Source organism: Tympanuchus pallidicinctus, unplaced genomic scaffold, assembly GCF_026119805.1.
Source record: "Tympanuchus pallidicinctus isolate F22 unplaced genomic scaffold, pur_lepc_1.0 scaffold8, whole genome shotgun sequence".
Lineage (NCBI taxonomy): Eukaryota > Metazoa > Chordata > Aves > Galliformes > Phasianidae > Tympanuchus > Tympanuchus pallidicinctus.
The window spans coordinates 26,954,143-26,963,739 of NW_026294802.1; the positions used below are offsets into that span (position 1 = coordinate 26,954,143).

General features: G+C 38.6%; 1 long non-coding RNA gene across 1 annotated transcript; it reads left to right on the top strand.

The window, feature by feature from the left end:
- Window positions 1-1,592: 1,592 nt before the first annotated feature.
- LOC128073441 (uncharacterized) lies at window positions 1,593-9,198 on the top strand. Its single transcript, XR_008202710.1, has 3 exons — window positions 1,593-1,683; window positions 6,746-6,838; window positions 8,221-9,198. It is a non-coding gene; the product is annotated as an uncharacterized LOC128073441 (long non-coding RNA).
- Window positions 9,199-9,597: the final 399 nt, after the last annotated feature.

The following is a 9,597-nucleotide window of genomic DNA, read 5'->3' on the forward strand; positions in this document are numbered from 1 at the left end:
ATTGATTGTGAATAAGTAAATTCAGGCTGAACTCTGAAAATGTTCTTACCTGTATCACCTGCATCTTACATATATGCTCTGTATGTGACTTCTTTGAGTCCTTCCAGATAAAGCTATTCTGCTTTCTAAGGGTTCATAAAACACTTACTGTACCAGACAGAATTAATGACCACAGTGTTTTAAGGTTAGGATGCCCACTGAAGAGAATGTGTGTATAGGTTACAGGTCCTCGTTGTCACAGTTATGTGTGACAACAGAAAATAGTTAACCTCCACTCAGTTCTGTATGTCCTCAGTATTTTTACTCTGATTCAGCTGGGTTGCGTACAATTATATCTGCATTCTCTGTATTGGTCTTTCCCTCAGATAACAGTGTTCGTTTTTTTTTTTCACCATATTGATGCTCTGCTGATATTCAGTTCTCTGAGATATGGATTACTTTAAGGTTAAATGTAAAAATTTGTTCAGCTGCTATAAATCTCTTCCATTGTGAGTGTTAGACTGAGTCTGTGATACTAGTGTACTTTTGTATATATATATATATATAGATGTATCTCCTGTCTCTACAGTTATTTTCTTTGTAAGAGAATAAAATAGCTGAGTTCTCCTCAGAGATTGAAAATTGAAAGGTCTTTATTTTAGTATACTTCAAATTAAACTATGACTTACAATTTGCTGGGTTACCTGTATAACCATTTCTGCCTCATATTCCACATTTAACTGCTTTTTTTTTTTGTTGATTCCCTAACCCCCCAGTGTGTTTTGTTGAGCCAAGCTATGTCGTATTTCATACCACCATTTTCTAGCGGTAACAGGCTATAACCCTGAATAGTTTTAGAACTTGTAATAAAAGTCTGAAAGGAAAAAGAGACAATAATTATCATTAGTCAAGAATGTTCGTGTTGAATCAAAGAAGTAGAGAATACTCCCAAAAGTTGATTGTGACATCTGGTTTGCACTGATATTTTATTCCTGAGCCTACACTGTTCTTCATTTTGCTCTGCTGTCTTGTTCTATCCTTCACAGTTACATTTCAAATGACCTTCACCTCTAGAGAAAATGGTGTTAGTCTTGGCTTTCTAATGCTTTTGTGTTTTTAATGAGAGGTCTTGCGTTCTACAGACTTACTGCACAGCCCTGTTGGTTTCACTAGGGTAATGACGTCAGGTGCTTTTTAGCATCTGTTATGTGTTTATCACCTCTTGCTTGCTTTTTTCAGCTCCTGATTTCTACTCTTATTTCTGATATCAAAGTTTATCTGAAAAACCAGTGGAGACTTTTGAGATTATATGTAAGAAAATGGGACCATGAGAGGGCTTGTATGAACTGTTCAGACAGATAGTTTGTCTATTTTATCTACTGTGTGTTGTTGCAACTCTTGTGTTTGTACCTTGTATGATTCCATGTTTTATTCGATTTATACAACTTGTTGTATCCTCCATGTACTTTGTTACCACTTCAACTGACGATGGACAAGTCCAACAAATCAGGGCAACATTTGTAACCAAGTCCAAGAAATCTTCTGTAGTAACTGTGTAACGATTATCTTCCCCTTCTCCCCTTCCTCCTTCCCTCCTGCTTGTTTGCTGTCTTTTATTTTTAGCTCCCTTTTCTTTTCCTCAGGACTGCGGAGGGTCACTTATGCTTCATTTCAAGCAATCTTTGAACCACGGTGGTGGTGGTGGTAAGTGAAATTAATACCAGTGTTTATCACTTTTGCTCATTCATCGCAGAAAAGCTTCAAATACTGCTAAATCTTAAGAAAAGGCAAGGCAAGGCAAGGCAAGGCAAGGCAAGGGAAGGCAAGGGAAGGGAAGGGAAGGGAAGGGAAGGGAAGGGAAGGGAAGGGAAGGGAAGGGAAGGGAAGGGAAGGGAAGGGAAGGGAAGGGAAGGGAAGGGAAGGGAAGGGAAGGGGGAGGGGGAGGGGGAGGGGGAGGGGAAGGGGAAGGGGAAGGGGAAGGGGAAGGGGAAGGGGAAAGGGGAAGGGGAAGGGGAGGGGGAGGGGAAGGGGAAGGGGAGGGGGAGGAGGAGGGGAAGGGGAGGGGGAGGAGAGGGGAGGGGACGGGAGGGGAGGGGAGGGGAGGGGGAGGGGGAGGGAGCAACCACAAACCCTATACCTGTATTTCCTCACAGTGGTTTTCTGTTATTTCTTGCTCTTTTCCTTCTCCTCCTTCCAATATTTCACTGGAATTAGCATTCAGGAATTTTCCTCCTCATGTTCTTTTATATTTCCCAAAGGAATAATACTTCTTCAGTTCTGCAGTTTTTGCTCCCTCTCCACTTCAGTCCAGTTGTGTTTGCTATAACTTCAAACACACTGCCCCCAAATGCTGCTATTTTTTCTTCAATTCCAATTTCCAGTTGATATTTCTATGCTTTTATCACTGCCTAATCTGTCCCTCAGTTCAAAATAGAATTTCCTAGAGTACAGTTCTGGTTTTAGATTTGTACTGCTCATTTTCTTTTTCAGCATCTTTTTACTCTCCAGCTCAACATGCATTTTGGCATAGAAAGACTCTGACAGCTGCTGTTGCTTTCTTCCTTATATGATCTTGAGTCTTAGACAGATCTGAATTTCATTTTATGCAAAGTGGTTTATATAAATTTTTTTTTACTGTGCCATTTTAAGAGTTTTGTGTTTCCTGTGACAGAAAAAGAACAGAAGGAAAAAAAAAGCATATGTTTGTCAATAGTTTCTTAGTCCCAGTATTTTTTCCATGTCTTTACACATGCCTTTGACATAGCAATGATGTGACACATACATGTGTCATAAAGGGGAATTTTTCTACATTCAACTATTGACTCTTTGAGTGAGACATATTTTTGTCTCAGTCTCCTCCCAGTTGTACAGAAAATACCCCAGTATGGTTTGTCAGCATCTGACTAACAAACTGTGCTGAAACCAGGAATATGATGCCTTAATTTTTATTCGTATAATATGTTCTCTGTAAAGTATGAACCTCCACTTGATGCTTGTATTTACAGGTGCCTGAGGAGCCGAGGGAGCTGATTTTACTTTTTATTTATTTATTTTATTTGGTGAGGGGATTGGGGCAGGGGGAGAAATTTTGTCTGAAAAAAAAATGCCCTCAGATGACAAGGTTTTCAGATTTATGGTTTTATCTCTTTTATCATGAGATACGACATCTGTGACAAGACTATGTTGCTCTTTCAAAGACATCCAGTTCAGAGGTAACAGTCATGAAATAGATAGATAAAACTGAGTTGGAAAAGAGTTGAGAAGAATCTACTTTAACCAGTGGGAGATTAATGGCAAGAATTACTGGAGCCAGAATAGTGGTGGGAAACAGATTCTGTTGGCAGTAATACTAACATTTGTAATACCAGAAACTGTCTTGTTCACCGTCAAGCTGCAAAAAAGGATCTTATCTTCAATATGTAAAATATTGTTCCCATACATCTGTAACTTTTTTTTTTTTTTTAATTGGTGCTGAAATTAAATTCCTGAGAGTATTGCCTCCCAGAGATTGGCTTTAACCAGAAGCTTTTGTGCAGCATGAAAAATCATACCAGTCCTTATTTTCATGCTGATTAAACAGTCAACCTCAGCCAGTTCTGATATGAGCTATATCATGTCTATACTTAAAAACAGAACTCCCAGACATTTGAGAAAATACAAGTTCAAGTTCTACCAAATACATGAAAAGATCGAACTTAGACATACCAAGCCATAAATGAGAAAGAGAATTATTGGATTATCAGAATCAGTTCCACTTTTCTGGCAATATTTTGATAGAAAAAGCTTGAATAGTTCACTAACTTTAGGAAATAGCTCAGAATTTAAGCCTAAGTAGTGATAAAAATAACAATTACAAAACCGAATCTTTGATTGTCAAGTACATGTCCTGTCAACAATATCACAAGAAGCTGCTAATAGGTCTTGCATAGTCTTTAGCTATTGGATCATGCGTGAGCTTTGTACTGTTAGAGGCAGTAATGCACTGAGTCCAAAGAGTTACAGATGGCTTAACTGGGAGATCCTGGTAAATCCTTTTTAGCAAGGTGCATTCCTTCTTCATTTCCTGAGAATCTTCTGTAAGAATCTGGCTTGTAATTGCCGCATACATTGCATGCCTTTTGACACCTTCTATAGATTCCTCTTTAAGTAGATGTTCTTTTCAAAGGGCAAATGAGAATTTACCTTTTCAGGGCAATTTCTCAGGAATTCCAAATACTGTGAAATGGCCTCAAGTAAAAGATGACATCTGCTGACAATATGACTGGGTAATAGTTCATGGAATTCAAGGGGATAATAAAGGAGTTTGGAGGGAAAATAAAAGAAATCTGTGGAAGTATACTTGTGCTTCAAATGATGGCAATGGCACTTGTATTTATTTCACTTCTGAGAGAAATCTTTGTTCCCTATGTTCTCTTACAGTCAGAATTGCTGAGGGTTATGACTGTGTCAGCCTTTGTGAAAAATATAAGGAAAAAGAAGATGAAAAATGAGAACATTTATAATGGAAATTTTCACACAAATACTTCTCTTTCATCAATTTCCCTTTTAATTTCAAATTGTATGGCCATTTCTGGCATCAACAACTTTCCTTCCTTCCTTCCTTCCTTCCTTCCTTCCTTCCTTCCTTCCTTCCTTCCTTCCTTCCTTCCTTCCTTCCTTCCTTCCTTCCTTCCTTCCTTCCTTCCTTCCTTCCTTCCTTCCTTCCTTCCTTCCTTCCTTCCTTCCTTCCTTCCTTCCTTCCTTCCTTCCTTCCTTCCTTCCTTCCTTCCTTCCTTCCTTCCTTCCTTCCTTCCTTCCTTCCTTCCTTCCTTCCTTCCTTCCTTCCTTCCTTCCTTCCTACCTTCCTTCCTTCCTTCCTTCCTTCCTTCCTTCCTTCCTTCCTTCCTTCCTTCCTTCCTTCCTTCCTTCCTTCCTTCCTTCCCTCCTTCCCTCCTTCCCTCCTTCCCTCCTTCCCTCCTTCCCTCCTTCCCTCCTTCCCTCCTTCCCTCCTTCCCTCCTTCCTTCCTTCCTTCCTTCCTTCCTTCCTTCCTTCCTTCCTTCCTTCCTTCCTTCCTTCCTTCCTTCCTTCCTTCCTTCCTTCCTTCCTTCCTTCCTTCCTTCCTTCCTTCCTTCCTTCCTTCCTTCCTTCCTTCCTTCCTTCCTTCCTTCCTTCCTTCCTTCCTTCCTTCCTTCCTTCTTTCTCTTTTTTTAAAGACTAAGAATACTCTGAAATGAAGCACTAGTACTTTCTACCACATTTTTTTCACAGGCATTTTTGTGTTGTACATATCCAATTATATCATTGGTATAAAGTGAAGAAGAAGAGTACTCAAATGTTTTCTGTGTACACTAAGAGATAAACTCCTAAATGTTATTGTTCTTCTACAGGAGTTAGAAGACTATAGGTCTGGAGATCTTGAAGAAGTGATTAGTATGCTTAGATTCTGCAAATGAAATATCACTAATAATAATATCTAAAGCATTCTCCTACTGTTCTCATCTTCCCATATTCTTTTCCCTTCTGTGAACTGGGACTTATCAGAAGGGTAAAATGGTAGGAAAAGTTATAAGTGTTCCTCTGCCTATCATGCAAACACATGCATAATAACCACTGGCAGTAATTCCATCTATGTTTAAAACTCATTTTACTCTTAGTGTGGGAGTTTTCCATCCCTTAAAGCTTAGAACAAAGAACGTAATTGTTTACCTCAACTCCTATCAGGCTGTGCTTGTTTTCCTCAACAGAGCACCTGAACAGTAAAGTCATCCTTTAATCATCTGCCATAAAAGCCATATCCATACCATTGTATGTATTCCCAGGCAATGAGCAGGACACAGGGTAATGGCAGCAAGTTGTATCAGAGGAGGTTCAGGTTGGACATAAGGAAGAACTTTTTCTCTCAGAGAGTGGTCAGGCACTGGAATGGCTGCCCAGAGAGGTGGTGGAGTCGCTGTCCCTGGCAGTGTTCAAGAGGCATCTGGATGAGGAGCTACGTGATGTGGTTTAGTACTAGTGGTGGCAATGGTGATGAGGAGACGGTTGGACTGGATGATCTTGTAGGTCGTTTCCAACCATGTGATTCTATGATTCTATGATTCTATTGTTGTATTTTGGCTTACTAGTGTGGCATATCATAGTGTCTTTAAGAACAAATGGGAGCAGTTAATTGTAGATCATTAAGCAGATGTCTAGTCATAAGGCCTCCAATTACCACTGTGCACTTAATGGAAACCAGTGACCTATGGCAAGTCTTACTCAGTGTCCTGCTCCTTCTTGCTCATCCTCCCACACAGCAGTTTGCCCCCTTCCCTTTGAGAGTTGTTCAGAAGAAAGTAGAGATTTAGCCTCTCATTGTCCACAGCCACATATGTCTTCTTAGCTTTTGTGGAGGGTAAGATGTTTCTCAGCTGATCTCCAAACATGCTTATCTGATTCTGCTCAAAAAACTGAATTTCTCCTTGGGACATACAGAAAGTAGTTATTCAGTCATTCAGTTCTAATTTGCATATTGGTTTCCTGCTTGTCTATGAAGGGAAGGTAAAAAAAAGCACTGCAGACATCTGGAGAGGAAAGCAACAATGCTGGTATGGGACACTGGCAGTATTAATGTTCTTAATCAAACACAAAATGTTTAAGGGGTTGCTAAGGGGTTGCCTTAACATATCATTATTCCTCCCCTGGCAAAGAATTCCATGGCTGTTTTTGTTTTTTCATTTTTCCTTTCTTTTTGTTCTTTTATCTGCCTTAGTTTCTCAGGATATCTTTGTTTGTTTGCTTGATTTTAAGATCATGAGGTCCTGGAGCACAAGCAAGAAGTCCCTTGCATGTAAAGTATGTAGTGCTACTGAAAAACCTGAACAGTGGCAGCAGTAAGACCTGGTAAGAGCAGTACCAAGTGATCATTTCATACTATGAAAACATTTTTACTCACAGAATCACAGAATCACAGAATTGTAGGGGTTGGAAGGGACCTCCAGAGATCATCGAGTCCAACCCCCCAAAAACAGAGGATGTTCTATGCTTTTAACAGCTTTTCCCACAGAAAAAATTCTGAGGCGTGGAAATAAGTTTTCAGTAAAAGAGACAAAATGGGCAGTTCAACACAAGTCCCTTTTGTGATTTTTTTTTTTTTTTTTTAATACAGGTGGATTTCTGCATAGAAATTTTTTAAAAACTCAGAGATTTCAGAAAATTCACATTCTACTGTCAGTTCTCAATAAAAATTCTAAGTAATTAAATAAGATTCTTTGACTGATGTGTAATTCAGATTCCATTTTGTCCTTTTTTTTCTGTTGTTTTCTTTTTCTAACTCTTATCTAATAGTCTACTCATAAGCTACTTTCCACACCATGTATTTTTAAGAACTTTGATGAGGTCTCTTTGACTAGTTCTTTTAAGTGATTCACATTTTCACTCATATAAGCTTTGCTCTACTCTGAAAGGGGAAAGAGGCCTTGTAATTTCTTGTTTCAGATCCTGGGTCCTTTGAACTTAAATGTATATCTGCACTCAGATTCAGCGCAACCCCAATTTCCTCTTTATCTCTCAGTCTCCTCTCCTTAGGAAAGTTGTGATCATTACTGCCTATTTACCCATACTATATGATGAAAGCTACTTTAAATATCAAGGTAGAGTGCTTTCTACACAGTCACCCACACCAGAGATACACCAGAGGTATTCTATATACTGTGACAACATTAAATAATCCTTTGCACTACATATATACTATAAACATGAAAATGCAGGGACTGTATGCATCGCTGAAAGGTATGCTGCTGTTCACTCTTATGAGTTATGAAAGTCTGAACAAAGCTCTAATTTTATGTCCATTCTTCCAATACAGCTTGTTTCCCTGTCTGTGATGGAGGTATAACTTTCTAAGACAGGAGCATTTCAAACATTCTGTGTTGGGCTGCATACCATGGCTGTGGTTCACCTCCCTTCATATGCATCAGCCCAACAACAGTGGCACCTTGCTAGGGAATGGGTTAGGGATACAGTCTGTGTCATGATCATACTTTGGGGAAGGGATAGATATCAGAGCTGTTCTCTATCCAAATAATTTCTCAATCCCAAATTTGTGCATCCTCATTAACAGTTGCACAAGTGTATTTGAGGACCCTAACCTGTGCACTGTTAGGATTAGAGGGCTTCTCACTGATTTCATCACAAAGTCAAAGGATTAATGGGAATCTACTAAGAATTTTAAAGAAAAATACAGAGAGATTCACGCGATTACAAAATTGTTCATTTTCTTTCAGCTTTTCACCTTCCAGTGTTGTTACAGGCAATTCACAAAATGTTTGCAAAGCACTTTGGGATGCTGAGATAGAAACCAGGATCTGAGCCGTTATAAAGAACAGTTAATTATAAAAATGTAAATTAAAGTAATTATATATGCAAATTTTCATTAAGCTGTTTAATACAACACTTAGAGTTTCATTCTTTATGCCTGCATGTAAATTATGCAAATTGTTACTACATCATTTATTTCATTTGCACATGTACAATTTTATTCTACCTACAAAATGTGCATGCGTTTAAAATAAACCTAATCTCTCACTGGCTTACTGTAAACACTTGTAAATTTGAAAGGAAGTTGCTATGTTCTACTCTTCAGAAAAAAGGAAACAAACAAGCAGAAAGAAAAACTTCTGTGGTTTGCAGACTTTGATCAGTCTGAAAGAGCATTCCTTTGCCCTCAGCCTTTCTAAGTACCCCGCGTTGCCCTCTGGCCAGCAATCAGAGCAAACAGATTCTTCTTGCTTCTGCTTCACTGCATCTGTTCCAACTCCTGCCATGCACAGAAAATCAGTACTCTTGAAAGAAAATTTTAAAAAACAGAATTTAAAAGGCTGAACAGGTGTTCAGGTCAATAGTTTCATTTTAAATATTGATGTTGAAAATTTCTTTCTCTTTTCCCCATAATAAAAATTAACCAGTCATTCACCAGATTGAACAATGTTGTTTCTCTGAACAATGGTTAGAACGTTAAACAAACATGTGAAGATCTATTTCTCTGTGCCTAAGCTTTCAAAAGTTATTGGGTGGGGTTTTTTTCTTTTTTTTTTTCAAGGCTCAAGTGTTTTGGTTTTTATTTGCTAAATAAATATATAAAAATATAAGCTGTGTTATCTAAAGGTGAACTGCAAACTAATTAACTATGAATCAACAGCAGAAAACCTGTGTAGACTTGAATGTTAAAAATAGACTTACCATATGTTCATGTTACACTTAATATTTTGCAAGGATATAAACTTAAATTAAGAAGCCTGCCTTGTTTAGATGCCTACTTTAAAACCTCTCTTATTAAAACTCATATTCCTGGAGATCCAGTGAAGAATCTGTTTCTCCTGTTAAGAATCCTAAGTTTCTTGCATCAAGCAGTTTTCTCTATCAACCTGAGGCTGAAATTCCTGCTTTCAGGATCTCCTTTTCTGCTTTAGCTATTTTGGGCATCATGTCTCTTTTGGTAAATATTAAGGACATTTAAACTGGGAGCCTCTTCCACCAAGACTTTATAGGAGAAATTGCTGATCCATCCTGCCCAGCCTGTTCTGATGAGACACATTAAGTGAAAATAGTGATGCTGATTTTTCAGTTCTGGCATCACAGAACAGAGTGCTTGGCCAGAACGA